The sequence below is a fragment of the Lithobates pipiens genome, unplaced genomic scaffold (assembly GCF_037356315.1).
Source record: "Lithobates pipiens isolate NorthernLeopardFrog02 unplaced genomic scaffold, aLitPip1_a1.2 Scaffold_23, whole genome shotgun sequence".
NCBI classification, from domain to species: Eukaryota; Metazoa; Chordata; class Amphibia; order Anura; family Ranidae; genus Lithobates; species Lithobates pipiens.
This window is the reverse complement of record NW_027507785.1, coordinates 130,908,193-130,928,174: the sequence shown is the minus strand read 5'-3', so window position 1 is coordinate 130,928,174 and position 19,982 is coordinate 130,908,193. Positions and strand designations below refer to the sequence as shown.

Genomic DNA, 19,982 nt, shown 5'->3' with positions numbered 1-19,982 from the left:
GCTGAAAGCTAACTGTAAGCAAAAGGGCCAGAGATGCAGCTGATGCCATTACCCAAATATAGGCAAAAGCCTCTGTAGGACTAAACGGCGCCTGTGGAAATGCCTGCTCCTGTGCATGGTCAATCAAAAGTGGAACGTACCTGATGGCAAACTAGTCTCAGTTTCCCACCAGGGTCTGCCCATTCCTAGCCACTTGCGACCGAAATACGTATATACACACATTGTGGTTTGCAAGTGGTTTACTGGGGTAATGGCTGAAGCAATCAGCCATATCCCCAGTATTTTTTTTTTCAGCCAGTGACTGGCTTTCCCATGAAAGCGGTTCAAGCTACTAATTAGCCGTTGAATCGTTTTCAGAAGTGGCGGGAGGGGACATCCCTTTTCTTCAGCTGGTGTTTCTCTGGCTGTTTTTACAGGCACGCCTATGAAACTATACAACGGGTCGTGTGGCTGGCCATAGAACTTCCTAGAGACCAGATCTTGGAGGACCAGTGTAATGTCATGATGTTACTTGTGTTATAGGGTGGAAGTTCTTTTTGCTTTTGAAGGTAGAGAAGAGATTAGGGGTTTTAATGGCGAGGACCTGTCATCCTTTATTTCTATTACAGGGGATGTTTAAATTCTTTGTAATAGGAATAGTGATTAAAAAAAAATGAAAGTACCCAAATCCTGCATGCAGAAGCAAACCCATATGCAGGTTAGATATGCATATGTAAACGGTGTTCGCACCACACAGAGCAAGAGAAACGATTATAGTGCTTAGAGCTCCTCTAACTCTAAACAGGCAACCTGTAAAAAAAAAAATTAAACGTTGCCTAAGGAGATTTTTTAGGTATTGTAGTTTGCTAGAATTCCACAAAAACAGTTTGAAAGCGTGACATGCTAGGCATCTCAGTGTAGCATCATCTTTTATATTTTCCCTAAGAATTGGGTTAAATATTGTCTGTTTTTTGTGCATTAAAATTAAAGTGCATTTTTCCCAAAAAGTTGAAAAAAAAAAACACTGCACAAAAATAGTGTGACAAAATATTGCAACAGCGATTTCATTCTCTAGGGACTTATCTAAAAAAATATATATATTTAGAATTTTTGTGGGTTCTAAGCAAAAAATACAGATTTAAACTTGTAAACAAAAAGTGCAAGAAAAGGCTTGGTTGGCAAGTGGCTGGTATAGTACTCCTTGGTCAAGCACCTGTCAGTGTAACAGACACTGGCTGGTAAGGGAGGGTGAGAGTGTTCAGTGTAGACTCCTTACCCAATGCAGACAAATTTATGTACCTACAGTGCCATGAAAAAGTATTCATACCCCTTGACATTTTTCACATTTTGTCATGTTATAGCCAAAAATGTAAAGTATTTTATTGGGATTTTATGTGATAGACCAACACAAAGTGGCACATAATTGTGTAGTGGAAGGAAAATGATAAATGATTTTCAAATTTTTTAACAAATAAATATGTGAAATAGTGTGGCGTACATTTGTATTCAGTCCCCTATACTCTGATACCCCTAACTAAAATCTAGTGGAACCAATTGCATTCAGAAGTTACCCAGTTAGTAACTAGAGTCCACCTGTGTGTAATGTAATCTCAGTATAAATACAACTCTTCTGTGAAGCCCTCAGGGTTTGTTAGAGAACAAACAGCATCATGAAGGTCAAGGAACACACCAGACAGCTCAGGGATAAAGTTGTGGAGATGTTTAAAGCTGGGTAAGGTTATAAAAAAAATAAAAAAATATCCCAAGCTTTGAACATCTCACGGAGCACTGTTCAATCCATCATCTGAAAATGGAAAGAGAATGGCACAACTGCAAACCTACCAAGACATGGCCGTTCACCTAAACTAACAGGCCAGCCAAGAGGCCAATGGTAACTCTGGAGTAGTTACAGAGATCCACAGCTCAAGTTGGACAATCTGTCCATAGGACAACTATTAGCCGTACACTCCACAAATCTGGCCTTTAAGGAAAAGTGGCAAGAAAAAAGCCAAATAAAATTCCTTCCACTTGACAATTATGTGCCACTTTGTGTTGGTCTATCACAGTGTTTCTCAACCTTTTTCCAGTCCGGGCTCCCTTAAAAATATATTTTCAGTCTTGAGGCACCCCAGTCCAAGGCTTGGTTTACGTTACTGTGCGTTGCGAAACACAAGCAAAATTGCGCTCGTTCCTGACACACAGACACATACTTTGCTCTTTAGGGATGCCATTAATTCTTAATGGTACCCCACAAATTGGAAAACGTGGGGTGCTTTGGGTGCAGTGCAATTTAACAAAAAAAAAAGTTGGGGACTTCTTTCCCTGTATTTTTGTGGGTAGGGAAGCCCATTGAAATGAATGGGCTGCCCTACACGCCACACAGATGTGAACCAAGGGCTTGTTTCACATGTCAGGTTGGATGGGTGGTAAAACCACATGGTTGAGCTGTTTTTACCACCCACAACTTCTCCCTCTTTAGCTGCAGAGGCAGCAGCTGGGGGTGTACACATGCTGTGGCTGCAGCTGAAGGTATACCCAGGGTGAATGGGGCTGCACTGCAACTACCCGCAACTGTGTGCATTGCACGGTTGCAGTGTAGTGAAGCTGCCCATCTCTCCCCTGATCCCATGGCACACCTGAGAACCTCTGACGGCACACTGGTTGAGAAAGGCTGGTCTATCACATAAAATCCCAATAAAATACATTTATGTTTTTTGGTTGCAACATGACAAAATGTGGAAAATTTAAAGTGGTATAAATACTTTGAAGACACTGTAAATTAACCACATCAATACAGTGCACTTCCTGACCAGACCAAATTTCAGCTTTCAGCGCTCTCACAGTTTGAATGACAATTACTCAGTCATGCAACAGTGTACCCATATGAAACTTGCGTCCTTTTTTCCACACAAATAGAGCTTTCTTTTAGTGGTATTTAATCACTAGCGAGTTTTTTATTTTTTGTGCTATAAATAAAATAAAAAGTAAAATTTTGTGAAAAAAATCCTTTTTCTTTGTTTATGTCATAAATTTTTGCCAATTAGTAATTTTTCTTCATACATTTTGGCCAAAATTTATACTGCTACATATCTTTGGTAAAAATAACCCACATTAGTGGGTATTATTTGGTCTTTGTGAAAGTTATAGAGTCTACAAACTATGGTGCCAATCACTGAAAATTGATCACATCTGATCAGGCCTTCAGTACATCAGGTGTATCTCATTTCTTGAGACACTAACAAGTCAGGAAAGTACAAATACCCCCCAAATTACCCCTTTTTACAAAGTAGACATTCCAAGGTATTAAGTAAGTAGCATGGTGAGTTTTTTTAAGTTGTAATTTTTTCCCACAATTCTTTGCAAAATGAAGATTTTTTTTTTTTTTTTTTACAAAATTGTCATGTTATTTCTCACACACAGCATATGCATACAACAAATTACACCCCAAAATATATTCTGCTACTCTTCCAGAGTATGACGATACCACATGTGTGACTTTTACACAGCCTGGTCACATACAGAACACCAACATTGAAGTAGTACCTTCAGACGTTCTACGAGCAATAATGACGCATCTCATTTCTCAACCACCTATTACATTTTTGAAGGCCCAGGAGTACCAGGACAATGGCATTTCCCATAAAATGACCCAATTTTGTAAAGCAAACACCCCAACGTATAATCTGTAAGGCATAATGAGTCTTTTGAACGGTTCATTTTTTTCCAGAAGTTTTTGGAATGTGTGGAAAAAAAATGAAAACGCAACAAAGTTGTCAATTTATAAGATATATCCAACACATAGCATGTATATAGCAAAAATGACACCCCAAACTACATTCTGCTACTCCTTCGGAGTATGGCGATACCACATGTGTATGACTTACACAGCCTGGCCACATACAGAGGCCGAACATTGAAGTAGTACCTTCAGGCGTTCTAGGAGCATAAATGACATCTCATTTCATTCCTACCGATCACACTTTTGAAGGTCCTGGAGCACCAGGACAGTAAAATTACCCACAAAATGACCCCATTTTAGAAAGCAAACACCCCAACGTATATTCTATGAGGCATGGGCTGCAGATAGGTACTTGGGCTTGAAGGGGAACTTTACGCCAAATAAAAATAAACGGCATGGAAACAGCATACCAGGCCCTTTGGTCTGGCATGGATTTTAAGGGGGGGGGGGAACAAAACTGAGTGGGGCCCCCCAAAATCCATACCAGACCCTTATCCAAGCACGAAGCCCCGCAGGTCAGGAATGGGGGTGGGGGATGAGCGAGGGCCCCCTCCCCCTCCTGAACTGTACCAGGCTGCATGCCTTCAACATGGGGGGGGGGTGAGTACTTTGGGACAGGGGGGCCTTGCGTCCCCCCACCCCAAATCACCTTGTCCCCATGGTAATGAGTACAAGGGCCTCTTCCTGGCCATTGGTTGTGGGGGTCTGCAGGCAGGGGGCTTATCAGAATCTGGAAGGCCCCTCCCCTTATGATGGGGCGGTGATGTCATAGGGGGCAGGGCCCCCTGGATGTTGTCACCCGGTGACCCTGCCCCATGCCAATAATAATAATGGCAAGGGCCTCTTCCTGACAACCCTGGCCGTTGGTTGTCAGGGTCTGGGGGCTTAATTGGAATTTGGAAGGCCCCTCTAACAAGGGAGCCACCAGATCCTAGCCCACCACCCTATGTGAACAAGTATGGGGTACATTGTACCTCTACCCATTCACCAAAAAAAAAAAAAAAAGTGTCAAAAATAAAATGCAGTACACAGGTTTTTAACCACTTGCCGCCCGCCCTATAACAAATAGACGGTGGCAAAGTGGTTGCATAATCCTGACCGGACATCATATGACGTGATCAGGATTATGAGCCGCTGCGCGCCCCCGGGGGCGCGCATCGCGGCGATCGTTGTTGCGGGGTGTCAGTCTGACACCCGGCAACTACGATCTCGGTAAAGAGTCTCTGACGGAGACTCTTTACCACGTGATCAGCCGTGTCCAATCACGGCTGATCACAGTGTAAATAGGAAAAGCCGGTGGTCGGCTTTTCCTCACTCGCGTCTATCAGACGCGAGTAGAGGAGAGCCGATCGGCTGCTCCTCTGACAGGGGGGGTATGTGCTGATCGATTATCAGCACAGCCCCCCCGAGGATGCGCACACTGGACCACCAGGGACACCACCAGACCACCAGGGATGCCCAGGACAAGGTATGCCACCCTAGACCACCAGGGATTCCAGTCAGTGCCACAATGGATGCCAATCAGTGCCCATAATGGATGCCAATCAGTGCCCACAATGGGCATCACTGATTGGCATGCATTGATTGGCACTGATTGGCATCCATTAGTACAATATATTATAATACAATGCCGCCTATTAGTTCCCATCTGTGCCGCCTATCAGTGCCCATCCATGCCACCTATCAGTGCCCATTCATGCCCACCTGTGCCGCCTACCCATGCCCACCTGTGCTGACTAACCCCTGCCCACCTGTGCCGACTAACCCCTGCCCACCTGTGCCGACTAACCCCTGCCCACCTGTGCAGACTAACCCCTGCCCACCTGTGCAGACTAACCCCTGCCCACCTGTGCCACCTATCCATGCCAATCCGTGCCAGCTATCAGTGCCAATTTGTGCCACCTATCAGTGCCCATCCGTGTCGCCCATCAGTGCCACCCATCAGTGCCGCCTATCAGTGCCACCCATCAGTGCCGCCTATCAGTGCCACATATCGGTGTCCATCAATGCCACCTCATCAGTGCCACTTCATTGGTGCCACCTCATCGGTGCCCATAAGTGCCGCCTCATCATTGCCCATCAGTGTAACCCCATCAGTGCCCATCAGTGAAGGAGAAAACGTACTTATTTGCAAAGTTTTGAAACTGAAACAAAAAAAAACGTTTTTTTCCAAATTTTCTGTATTTTTTTATTTGTTTAGCAAAAAATAAAAACCGTAGGAGGTGATCAAATACCACCAAAAGAAAGCTCTATTTGTGGAAAAAAATGATAAAAATTTCATTTGGGTACAGGATAGCATGACCGCGCAATTGTCATTCAAAGTGCGACAGCGCTGAAAGCTCACAATTGGTCTGGGCAGGAAGGTGTTTAAGTGCCCGGTATTGAAGTGGTTAAAGTAAATTATTAAGACAGCTTTGGTGTCGATTCCGATCTCTTCTCACCTCTGCAGCTGTTCTGTCTCCTCTGCGGAACAGCCGCAAAACTAATAAGTCAAGGACAAAGAAAGGCAGACCACATTGTGTAATACCACTAAAAAACCAATGAGCTTTAATTCTGCATTTACATTTCTGTTTCCAAGTGTGCGATTCCACTGAAATTAATGGAAACACAATACGAGTGCACCAACAAGCATTTCAACTAAAGTCGGTGGAAACGCACATGTGTTAAAAACGTACAAGGGTGAATGCAGTGTAAACAGAGTGGAGAACAGCCTAAGTGAATGCGACAGCTGCAACATTTTAGGAACTGCAGAACTTTGTACACCGTAAAGTTTATGTAGTTTAATGGCAATAGAGTAAAAACTAGAAACCGATACCGAAAATTAAAAATACACTATGCCAAAAACCGAAGCCGATACCGAAACGGCACCGATACCAAAACATTGTTAAAAAATATATTTTTATACAGGAGATGGTCAGAGACCGGGGACATGGTACAGGAGACGGTCAGAGACCGGGGGACATGGTACAGGAGACGGTCAGAGACCGGGGGACATGGTACAGGAGACGGTCAGAGACCGGGGGACATGGTACAGGAGACGGTCAGAGACCGGGGGACATGGTACAGGAGACGGTCAGAGACCGGGGGACATGGTACAGGAGACGGTCAGAGACCGGGGGACATGGTACAGGAGACGGTCAGAGACCGGGGGACATGGTACAGGAGACGGTCAGAGACCGGGGGACATGGTACAGGAGACGGTCAGAGACCGGGGGACATGGTACAGGAGACGGTCAGAGACCGGGGGACATGGTACAGGAGACGGTCAGAGACCGGGGGACATGGTACAGGAGACGGTCAGAGACCGGGGGACATGGTACAGGAGACGGTCAGAGACCGGGGGACATGGTACAGGAGACGGTCAGAGACCGGGGGACATGGTACAGGAGTGCGTGTCCCCCGTTGCAGCCAGCCAGAGCGCGTGTCCCCCGTTGCAGCCAGCCAGAGCGCGTGTCCCCCGTTGCAGCCAGCCAGAGCGCGTCTCCCCCGTTGCAGCCAGCCAGAGCGCGTCTCCCCCGTTGCAGCCAGCCAGAGCGCGTCTCCCCCGTTGCAGCCAGCCAGAGCGCGTCTCCCCCGTTGCAGCCAGCCAGAGCGCGTCTCCCCCGTTGCAGCCAGCCAGAGCGCGTCTCCCCCGTTGCAGCCAGCCAGAGCGCGTCTCCCCCGTTGCAGCCAGCCAGAGCGCGTCTCCCCCGTTGCAGCCAGCCAGAGCGCGTCTCCCCCGTTGCAGCCAGCCAGAGCGCGTCTCCCCCGTTGCAGCCAGCCAGAGCGCGTCTCCCCCGTTGCAGCCAGCCAGAGCGCGTCTCCCCCGTTGCAGCCAGCCAGAGCGCGTCTCCCCCGTTGCAGCCAGCCAGAGCGCGTCTCCCCCGTTGCAGCCAGCCAGAGCGCGTCTCCCCCGTTGCAGCCAGCCAGAGCGCGTCTCCCCCGTTGCAGCCAGCCAGAGCGCGTCTCCCCCGTTGCAGCCAGCCAGAGCGCGTCTCCCCCGTTGCAGCCAGCCAGAGCGCGTCTCCCCCGTTGCAGCCAGCCAGAGCGCGTCTCCCCCGTTGCAGCCAGCCAGAGCGCGTCTCCCCCGTTGCAGCCAGCCAGAGCGCGTGTCCCCCGTTGCAGCCAGCCAGAGCGCGTGTCCCCCGTTGCAGCCAGCCAGAGCGCGTGTCCCCCGTTGCAGCCAGCCAGAGATTGCGCGTCCCCCGGTGAAGCCAGCCAGAGATTGCGCGTCCCCCGGTGAAGCCAGCCAGAGATTGCGCGTGTCCCCCGGTGAAGCCAGCCAGAGATTGCGCGTGTCCCCCGGTGAAGCCAGCCAGAGATTGCGCGTGTCCCCCGTTGCAGCCAGCCAGAGCGCGTGTCCCCCGTTGCAGCCAGCCAGAGCGCGTGTCCCCCGTTGCAGCCAGCCAGAGCGCGTGTCCCCCGTTGCAGCCAGCCAGAGCGCGTGTCCCCCGTTGCAGCCAGCCAGAGCGCGTGTCCCCCGTTGCAGCCAGCCAGAGCGCGTGTCCCCCGTTGCAGCCAGCCAGAGCGCGTGTCCCCCGTTGCAGCCAGCCAGAGCGCGTGTCCCCCGTTGCAGCCAGCCAGAGCGCGTGTCCCCCGTTGCAGCCAGCCAGAGCGCGTGTCCCCCGTTGCAGCCAGCCAGAGCGCGTGTCCCCCGTTGCAGCCAGCCAGAGCGCGTGTCCCCCGTTGCAGCCAGCCAGAGCGCGTGTCCCCCGTTGCAGCCAGCCAGAGCGCGTGTCCCCCGTTGCAGCCAGCCAGAGCGCGTGTCCCCCGTTGCAGCCAGCCAGAGCGCGTGTCCCCCGTTGCAGCCAGCCAGAGCGCGTGTCCCCCGTTGCAGCCAGCCAGAGCGCGTGTCCCCCGTTGCAGCCAGCCAGAGCGCGTGTCCCCCGTTGCAGCCAGCCAGAGCGCGTGTCCCCCGTTGCAGCCAGCCAGAGCGCGTGTCCCCCGTTGCAGCCAGCCAGAGCGCGTGTCCCCCGTTGCAGCCAGCCAGAGCGCGTGTCCCCCGTTGCAGCCAGCCAGAGCGCGTGTCCCCCGTTGCAGCCAGCCAGAGCGCGTGTCCCCCGTTGCAGCCAGCCAGAGATTGCGCGTCCCCCGGTGAAGCCAGCCAGAGATTGCGCGTCCCCCGGTGAAGCCAGCCAGAGTGTGTGTCCCCCGGTGAAGCCAGCCAGAGTGCGTGTCCCCCGGTGAAGCCAGCCAGAGTGCGTGTCCCCCGGTGAAGCCAGCCAGAGTGCGTGTCCCCCGGTGAAGCCAGCCAGAGTGCGTGTCCCCCGGTGAAGCCAGCCAGAGTGCGTGTCCCCCGGTGCAGCCAGCCAGAGTGCGTGTCCCCCGGTGCAGCCAGCCAGAGTGCGTGTCCCCCATTGTGAATGTCCCCCAATCCTGGGACGGGTGATCTGCCTATCAAAGCTCCCCAGACAAGGGGGAGGGGCTGTATGTTACGGCGCTCGGTCGGGGGGACACAGCTATTGAAATGAAAGCTGTGCTGTTCCCGGAGCTGTGATCAAACAGACGGCGGAGGCGGCTCTCCTGCGCTATAGGACACCCCCATGATGGGCGGCACCAGGGGTTGCGGGGCTAAGCTCCGCCCCCTGTCCAGGCCCCATCCATTTTCGGCTCCATTATCGGCCGTTTTTCTCTTTCGGCAAATTGCCGAAAAGGGTATTTTTGGCCAATATGTTTCGGCGGCTGATATATGTTTTGGTGCATCCCTAGTAAAAACAAAGTAAATCCAGTAATCAGAAGTTCACTAGGTTTCATCAGAGGGTGACCAGACTGATGGGCAGGCAGGAAGACTTCTCTAAACGCATAAATGGCCAACCCTTGAAGACGCTGTGCTACAACAGCTAAAGATCACTCAATACACCGCCCTCAGTGAAGAAAAATCAAGCTAAAGCAGGCATGGGATCAAGGGGGTTGTAAAGTCTTATGGTTTTTCACCTTAATGCATTCTATGCATTAAAGGTGAAAAACCTTCTTTGCTGCAGCTGACCCCAGAGACCCCCCCCCCTTTTTCTTACCTGAACCCGTCCGTTCCAGCGACGAGCATAAGCCCAGCGACTCCAGCTGCTGTCCTAATTGGATAGATTGATAGCAGCAGGAGCCACTGGCTCCCGCTGCTGTCAATTAAATTCAGTGACAGGAGAGTGGAGCAGAGTCCTGCTGTTTGTGCCACTGGACGCAGCAGTGGGACCCAGGAGTGAGCCTGCACAGATGCCCCGTGGAAAGCGGCTATCTGAGGGGGCACCCGATGAAGGGGAGGAGCGCCAGTGGGCCACCCCATAAGAAGAGGCTAGGGGCTGCTCTGTGCAAAACACTTGCACAGAGTAGGCAAGTACAACAACAGGTTTGTCTTTTTAATTTACAAAAATGCGAACCTTTACAACCCCTTTAAAACTAGAACTAGATGGATTGAGAGTAGAGCTGCACGATTTTGGCTAAAATGAGAATCACACTTTTTTTTCCTTGGAATAAAAGATCACGATTCTCCCAGTGTAACATTTTATTTCACATTATACAAAAAAAATAAAAATAATTATGTTTGGGTGTTCTAAGTAATTTTCTAGCAGAAAATAATGATTTTTACCTGTAAAGCAACAAATGGCAGAAAAGGTTTGGTCTTTAAATGGTTATACTTCCTTCATTTACACACCTAAATTCCTTCGGTAAAAGAACAAAAAGATACTTTATTTCTACTTATTTGGGGTGTTGTGATAAAACTTGGCAGGCTGCCTGGATATTTTTTTTCAGCTGGACTCTGTACTTGTCAGAAAGAATTGCGACATGCTGTTTTGGAGATTGGAAAGGGAAAAAGATTGCGATATCAATTCTTAACGATTAATTGTGCAGCTCTAATTGAGAGGGAAAGAAAACATGCCCGACAAGTCCAAAAGTGTTGTAAAAACCATGAATGAGGTGAAGAAGGTTGCATCATGAACGTTGGTTCAAAAAAATCCACAGGAACTGCAAGATGCTATCAAGTAAGCATGATGCAAACTCTCCCACAGAGCATCTTCAGCACTTTTGTACAATCCATGCCACAAACAATTCCATAATGGATGCAAAGGGCATCCTACTAGCGCATAAAGTGCTAATCAAGTGTGAATGAGTACATAACCAACAAACCTCCATCTTTCTTGAGATCTGCTGCACGATTCAACAAACCTTAGGCTTTTCACAGCAAATAACCTATTGCGTTGAACGGGTTTCCCTGACCACAGCGAGGGTGTATGAAACCAACAAGCACCGAGCCCTCCAGTTTTTTTTTTTTTTTAATTACACAGGAAAAGCAGACGATTAGATAAGGGCCGGTTCACACTGCAGGCGATGCGAGGCGACACCGACTTGCCTCGCCGCGACCTCAGCGGCAACTTGCAGATGACTTCTGTATAGAAGTCAATGCAAGTCGCCCCGAGGTCGCCCGAAAGTAGTACAGGAACCTTTTTTCTGAGTCGGAGCGACTCGAGTCGCTCCTCTCAGAACGGTTCCATTGTACAGAACGGGGGCGACTTGTAAGATAGCGGCGAGGCGAGTCGTGTCGCCTCGCATCGCCCGCAGTGTGAACCGGCCCTAAAGGTTACGCAGGGAGGATGCAGCATGTCGAACGGGTTGCTAAAAACCTCTATAAACAGTCAACAAAAACACATTTAACTGTGTAATTCTCTCTACTAGATTGATGACTGAATTGAAGCATACTAGGCTATTAAAATGGCAAGGTATAGATCTAACAATTGTATTTCCGTAAACCAATTTTACAGCTAATCCATGACATAAATCTAGTCACAAGGACATAAGTCACAAGTAATTACAACATTTACATTATGACCAGATAGTACTCATTCCATGAATATCTACTTCCAGTTGCTCAAAAAGCATATTAACTGTAGTTCATTATAAAACATTAACTGCAGGGGTGTAACGTACAAATACAAAGTAGCTTTTTCTTCAAATTATTTACCAAGCAAATTCAAAATCACAAGCATGACATACCATATTGTATAATATTACTCCCTGAAGCCTGAATTTAAAGTAGGTCAAATTATCCAAGGTACTCAATGCAAAAAAATTAACATTTCATAATGTCAGCAGCATAAAAAAGGTCTGCTCAATGTACTAAACATCCAAAATTCTGCAAAGAATCACAATAAAGCAAGCTTTCCATACAAAAAAAAAAAAAAAGAAGAAAAATATAGGATTTTTTTGTACTCACCGTAAAATCCTTTTCTCTGTAGTTCACCGACTGACACAGCTCCTTTACTTAGACCACTGGGTTGTTGTGCCACCTTCAGGAGAGGACTAGGCAGAACAGGTTAACATGTACAACAAAACCAGAACTTTCTAATTCCCTTTAGGCAACAACCCCCCAGCCTGCATCCTGCAGCCTCAGTATGTCAACAAGCAGTATAACTTAAATAGGAGGAGAGGGTGCTGTGTCAGTCAGTGAACTACAGAGAAAAGGATTTTAAGGTGAGTACAATAAATCCTATTTTCTCTTAAGTTCACCGTAATGGGCCGTGACCGGAAAGGGGGGGGGGCACCTGCTGCCCCTTCAAGGCATAGGACTGTACTACAATCTGTCTGATCCACCTAGAAATGGTGGCCGTCGAGACCGCCATGCCTTTTTTTGGACCAGCCACCGAAACAAACAAAGAGTCTGACTTCCGAAAGGGAGCCATAACAGACAAATACACCCTCAGAGCCCGGACCACGTCCAGGAAATGGAGGGCTGCCTTCTTAGGATGTGTCGGTTTAGGATGGAGATGGTAACACAATGTCTTCATTTATGTGGAATGCTGAAACCACCTTCGGCAGAAAAGAAGGTTGCGGACGCAACACTTTATCCTTGTGGATCACCAGATAGGGCGACTTGCAAGACAAGGCCGCCAGTTTCCGAAACCCTCCTGGTCGATGTAATGGGCCACTAGAAAGACCACTTTCTGGGAAAGAGTCAACAGAGGAATCTCTCTGATATTCTCAAACGGCGGTTTCTGAAGCGCCGATAACACCAGGTTCAGATCCCACAGGGGTAGTGGTAAACGCACCGGAGGAACTACATGTCAGACCCGTGAACAAAAGTGCTCACTAAGGAGTGAGATGCCAAGGGTCGCTGAAAAAAAAGACAGCCAAAGCTGATATTTGTCCTTTAATTGTGCTTAAAGCCAATTTCTGGTCTACTCCTCGTTGTAGAAACAGCAGGATCCTGGATATAGAATAGAATAGGAGCGCAGACGCCATCCTTTCTCCTCACACATGGAGATGTAGGCCTTCCAGGCCCGGTTCCTTAGCACCTGGCTCTCAATAACCATGCCGTTAAAACCAGCGATGGTAAAGCAGGATGGAGAATCGGACCTTGAGAAAGAAGGTCCTCTCGTAATGGCAGTCGCCAGGGGGTGTCCGCCACCAGGCGCACTAGGGACGCTTAGGCCAATCTGGGGCAATCAGAATTACTGGAATCCCCACTCTGCGAAGCAGACGTGGTAGCAGCTTTAGGGGAGGAAAGGCATAGATCAGCTGGTACTGACCCCATGGAGCCACCAGCACGTCTGCCCAAGGATTTCTTGCCTGGACACGAATCTCGGCACCTTCCGATTGAGACGGGAGGCCAGAAGATCCACGTCTGGTGTGCCTCAACGTAGGCACAGCAGCCTGAACACCTCCGGATGCAGTGCCCATTCTCCTGGGTCCGACTTAAGTAGTCCGCCTGCCAGTTCTCCACTCCCGGGATGTAGATGGCCGATAGGGCCGGTACATGTAGTTCTGCCCACTGAAGGATGCGAGCGGCCTCGCATGCAGCGGCTGAACTTCTTGTTCCTCAATGTTTGACATATGCTACCGCCTTGGCGTTGTCTGACTGGATCCTTATCGGACACCCTCGAAGTTTTATTACCATGTGGGGAGACATAGCCTGATTGCTCGCAGCTCGGGCGCATTGATCGGCAACTTTGATTCCTCCACCGACCAGATGCCCTGGGTCGACTGTACTTCCAGTTCTCCACCCCAGCCGGGTAGGCTGGCGTTCGTTGTGATCACTGTCCAATTCAGAGGTAGGAACGACTTCCCGGACCGAAGTGCCGGGGATCTCAGCCACCAGAGCAGGGAGTCCCTGACTGACTGGCTCACCTGAATCTGCCGATCCAGGGATAACGGAGATTTGTCCCATTTCATCAAAATCTCCTTCTGCAAGACTCTGGTGTGAAACTAGACATACAGTATCGCCTCGAAAGAGGCCACCATTTACTGCGGCTCTGAGAGTCTGCAGCTTGTCTGAAGGGAGAACAACTGCCTTCCATGGAGTCCAGCAGTAAGCCTAGGTACTCCAAGCGCTGAGTCGTATGATCACCAACTTTAGGTTCAACAGCCACCCAAATTCCTGCAGGGTCTGCATGGTGATCGCCACATCCTCCTCTAATTCTGAGGCAGAAGATGCTCTCAGGAGGAGATCGTCTAGGTAACCTACGATTGTGATCCTGCGTTGTTGCAGTAACACCAAACCTGGAGCCAATACCTTGGTAAAGACTCGGGAGGCTGATGCCAAGCCAAAAGGGAGCACCACAAACTGGTAGTGGGCTTCCCCAACTGCAAATCACAGAAACTTCTGATGCTGTAGGCATATGGGTATGTGTAGGTACGCACCCTGGATGTCCAAAGACACCAGGGAGTCCCTTTGATGGAGTGCAGAGACTACTGAGCGAACTGATTCCATTCTGAACCTCTTTACTTTTACAAAGTAATTGAGGGCTTTTAGGTCCAAGATTGGACAGACCCCTTCCTTTTTGGGCACTACAAAGAGATTGGAGTAGAACCCCTGCAATCTTTCTGGCTCCGGAAGAGGTACTATCACCCTGTGACTAGCAGATCCCTTACCGCCCCCAATAGGGCCTCCCGGCGAGCCGGGAGTAAGAGTATACTGGAGGGGAAGAATCTATTTGGTGGCCAAGTGAGAAACTATCTTGTAAGCCAGAGGAACTCAGATCGCAGACCCATTGGTCAGACAGCCGACCCCCTCACCCGTGTTGTAGGAGGGGGCAAACCTTCATGCGGTAGCACTTTTGTTCGCAGGCTTGTGGTTCCAGGGACGCTTTTGTCCTTCAGAGGTTGTCCTGTCGGGCTGGGGATGTTTAGCTGAAGCCCCCCCGGGCAGAAGAAAAAGCAGTTTGTGAGCGGAAAAAGAAGGCCCTTGCCTACTGCGTGGCTCCTTAGACTTCCTGTCCTGTGGGAGTAAGGTACTCTTACCACCTGTGGCATTTTTAATAGTGTCATCCAATGAGGCTCCAAAGAGCCACTCACCAAGGAAGGCTAAATCCGTCAGGGCTTTTTCAGATGCCTGGTCAGCCGACCAGCATTTTAGCCAAATCGGGATCCTCAGCACCACTGCAAACAGTGAAGCCCTGGATAAATGAGGGAGGGTATTCAGGGCCGTGTCACAAACGTACTTAAGGCCTGCACTAACTGATCTGCTAGTTCCACGCAAACAGGAAAAGCCTGTTGCTCCCCCAATTCACGGTGCAAAAGTTTTGCACACTCAGTAAGTGTCTGTGACACAAGTGCAGGTGCCAGTACTGGTCACATTGCTGACCCCACAACCGTAAAAAAAAAAAGGAACGGGCCACTGCCTCGGCCTTCCTGTCCGTGGGGTCCTTAAAGGCAGGAGTCCCCTCTACCGGGATAGTGGTTACTTTGTTTAACCTGGATACTGGGAGGGTCCACGAACAGAGGAGCCGACCATTTTTTGAGAAGGCTCTCCTCAAAGGGGTAACGCACCGCCATGTATTTGGGGACTGAAAAGGTCCGTTGCGGTCAACCCCATTCCATGTATATGAACTTATCGAAATAAATCAGATACGGAAACACCTTAGGTGTACGGGCTGGCTTATGGGACCCAAAAGGTACCACTACATCAGCAGAGGGATCTGCTGTATCCTGAATTTTCATGGTATCACACACAGCTGAGATAAGTGCTCCAACAAGCGTTTTGTCACGCGCGGACCTGGACAGGGACTCATCCTCACTTTCCGATCGGTCCTGGTCAGCGTCATCTGAAACAGAGCAAGGGTCACCAGCCTCAGCGGGGCCGGAGTCTGCGTCAGAGCTCTCCCCGGAGGACGGGGGGGCAGGGGCTGCTTTTTACCTCCTTTGCGCCCACACACAGCCTCCCTCTTGGCAACCAACATGTTAAAGACCGCCGACAAAGCGTCCAGGGGCACTGCACTGTCTGCAGGCGAACCGGTTGCAATTGCCTGGATTTCAGGGGAAGAAACATCAGTTTCTGAAGCTATGCTGACCTTACCCTGTCTGCCACCTGTTGGGGACTTAGGAGGGTGGGACCATCACTGTGCTAACTGCTGCAGGTTAAGGGGCCCCCACCGCAGGACTCACCACCCTGACAGAGTTCTGCACCATCCAGCTAGGTGTGCCTGTGTCAGCTCCCAGATGCGTGTGAGAGGAAACCGCGCTGTGCTGAACCCCAGGGAACAGCGCTGAGCATGAAAAACATGTTTGGGCTTCATAAAAATGGCTGCCGAGCATCCAGTACAAAGGACATAATCACAGGGAAAATGGCCACTGGACTACAGAAACATCGGGAAAAATTGAAAAAATTGAGTTTGGTCACACCAAAAATGGCCGCCGAGCACTGTATGCATAGAGAGACAGTGAAAACAGGCAGAGGAAATGGCGGCAAACAGCGCTACAGCGATCAGCAGACACAGACCTCCAGACACCCAGGGGAGAGACCTTACAGACATCCAGGGCACAGCCACCCAGTGCAGCCCCCACCCAAGGTGAGAGCCCCCCCAGGGGGCACCTGTCTATGTGGCACACACACCGCCCAGCAGCCCATGCAGCATCCCCCATGGGGGGGGGGGGATAGGGACAGGGAGAGAGGAGAGGGAGGTGAGGGACCCCGAATCGACCTCCCAGGGAATGCCCAGATGCTCAGCCCCACCCAGGCAGGGAGAGCTGTACTTACCAGTCCTGACTAGCTGGGGAACATTCCATCACAGACCCACTCTCCGATCAGTACGGGTGGCTGCTGGCCCGGCACACTGTGACGCAGACATCAGTAGCCCAGTCATGTGTGTGCCCCGGAGCATTACGCTCACCGGCCGCCCCTGCAGCCTGGGGGGCATGTCATGGCCGACCCAGTGCGGAGCTCTGGTCTGCACACGCTCACTGGCCAGGCTGGGGAGACTACAAGGATAAGGGTATCCAGCCTGTCGCTCAGCCAGTTGTTGATAACAGATCACAGGATCCAAATTTTACGCAAAAGGCAAACTTCTGCAGAAAAAATTCACGGGCCGATGGGCCCGCAGGGTTCCTAGGTCCTTCTCCTTCACTAGGCAGAACAAAAAAAACTGAGGCTGCAGGATGCGGGCTGGGGGGGTTGTTACCTAAGGGACCGCCCCTTGGGAGGAACTAGAAAGTTCGGGTTTTGTTGTACAATGTTAACATGCTCTGCCTAGTCCTCTCCTGAAGGTGGTGTAACAACCTGATAAAGGAGCTGTGTCAGTCAGTGAACATAAGAGAAAACAGAATCTGCATCATACTGCTCAAACTTTACAATGGTTTCTATGTGGTTACAACCACATTTTTAAGATCATTTTAATCCCAAATTTAAAAGAAGCACTCAGGAGAAGTAGGGAGTTGTTCTGCACTCCTGTGACCCGTATTCAGCCAACAGCAGGCTAAAGTCCACTGACGGCTGACGTCACTCAGCTAAGCTCTGGAGAAATCCCGACTTTAATGTCAGGATCTTGGACTGGCAGCAAGCTCAGTCTCTCAGCACGCTGCTGAGAACCTAAGCCAGCCTTTGCCATTCCCTTCTCCGCTCGGCAGTCCAGTGAGTGCTGGAGGGTCAGAGCAGAGAGCCAGCGAATAATCACCTACTCTCTGAAGACCGAAAAACGATCAGCAGGCTTTGATCGCTCGGTTCTTGGTCTTAGAGGCGGGGGGAAGGATGCAGCATCAGATCAAGGCTGCATCCACCTAGGCGAGCATGTAGGTTTGCCGTTTTTATATTTTAAGCTGAATTTCAGGCCTCTACATATTGTGGCTGGACAGCACATGAATCATCACTAGACAGAGAAAGTGGTACCCTATCCGAGGACGGACCACGTCCACCTTTGCCTGTGGACACAAATGCTGCTGGTCCCCCTCACAGTGGCACAGGAATGTCCATTTCTTTTTGGTATACCAGACATAATGGGGGGGGCTTATTACCGAAATGTAATAGACAGGGAAATGGGTAATTGGATGCACTTTAAACAATGGAAAGTAGTGTTTGGTGCGCTTTCACTAGAAACTGCCACTGACAGAAATGTCACTTCAATATACTGCCGTATAACTGCACCGACACTACAATATACTGCAGTAAAACGGTATTGATGCACTAAAATATACTGCAGTAAAACTGCACAAACACACTACACAGACACCACACTATCACTATATCCACACTACACTGACACTCTACACTCACAATAGAATCACAACAGCACACTAACTCGCTAGTAGCAACAAACAAAGCCCTGTACTCTTTATTCAAATATCACACTGCAGATGGCTTCTTTGGGAAGGACGTTTTATAGTGTGGGGTGGGTATATGAGCAATCATTGGCCCAAATCATCATGACTTTCTCCAATCATGGCTCTGACAGTGTTCTGTGCCTCGATTGGCTGAAGCAATGAAGGTTTTGTCCAATGTGGGCTTAGAATGCACTGTGTGGCATGCAGTGCATTATGGGGCATTCGGTGGGCTGAACAAACGGTCAAACTCCCTGACAATTTGGAAGTTCACTAAATTGGCAAACAGCCAATGTTAGGGCCAAACTTATGCATGCCCCGAACCATTCGCCCAACACTACTGATACTGCGCAACGGCTTGATATTTATAAGACAAAATTGAAAAAAACATAGCTATTAAAAAAAGCCAACAATAGATGCCATGCATGCTTATGATCTCTGCATAAGCCATTTTCAAAAAGAAACATAACTGACAATACTATGGCATGTAAAGTGCCTTGAAGTATTCATACCCCTTGACATTTTCCACATTTGTCATGTTACAAACTAAAATGAAAATGTATTTTACTGGGAATTTATGTAATAGACCAACACAAAGTGGCACATTTGTAAAATGGAAGGAAAACTATAAAATGGTTTACCACATTTTTTTAAATAAATATCTGACACGTGTGGCGTGCATATGTATTCAGCCCACCTGAATCAATAGGTTTGTAAAACCACCTTTTCCGCAATTCTGCAAGTCTTTTTGGGTATGTCTCTAGCAGCTTTGCACATCTAGAGAGTGATATTTTTGTCCATTCTCCTTTGCAAAATAGCTGGAGCTCAGTCAGATTGGATGGTGAGTGTCTGAACAGCAATTTTATAATCTTGCCAACGATTCTCAATTTGATTTAAGTCTGGACATTGACTGGGCTATTCTAACACATAAATATGCTTTGCTCTAAACCATTGCATTGTAGCTCTGGCTGTATGTTTAGGGTCGTTGTCCTGATGGAGGGTGAACCACTTCCCCATTGTTAAGTCTTGCAAACTCACAGGTTTTTTTTTTAAAGATTGCACTGTATTTGGCTCCATCCATCTTCCCATCAACTCTGACCAGCTTCCCCATCCCTGCTGAAGAAAAGCATCTCCATAACATGATGCTGCCACCACGTTTCACTGTGAGGATGGTGTGTTCAGGGTGATGTGCAGTGTTAGTTTTTCCACATGTTTGCTGTGTCCGCCCCCACATGGCTTCTCACAAACTGCAAACAGGACTTCTTATGGCTTTCTTTTAACAATGGCTTTTTGCCATTCTTCCATAAAGGCCAGATTTGTGGAGTGCACGACTAATACCGTATTTATCGGCGTATAACAAGCACTTTTTTCCCCAAAAAAATCATGGGAAAATCATGGGTGCGTGTTATACGCCGATCCTCCGTCGATTCTGAGCCTCTCCAGCCATTCTCGCGGCTTTTCGGCCGCTCTCTGAGGCTCTCCCAGTCCCGCGTGAGCCACCGAAAGCCTCTGAGAACTGCCGAAAGCCACAGTGAACTATCAAGCGCCGCCGAGATACACAGGACATCCGGCTCTGTATCTCGACGGTGCCATTTTTAAATTCTGCAGGTGGAACTGGGACAAGGCTGCATTGATGGGCATTTAAATGTAGTTTTTTTTCCTTAAACTCCCCTCCTAACAGTTTTTTCCTTAAAATTCCCTCCTAAACTTGGGGTGCATGTTATACACCGAAAAATACGGTAGTACGGTAAAGATTAGCTAAAGATTCTCC

General features: G+C 49.2%; 1 protein-coding gene across 6 annotated transcripts in view; it reads right to left on the bottom strand.

Moving 5' to 3' along the window:
* The window catches only part of TMEM184B (transmembrane protein 184B), a 337,694-nt gene that overhangs the window by 43,637 nt on the left and 274,075 nt on the right, over positions 1-19,982 (bottom strand). The window lies entirely within an intron of this gene.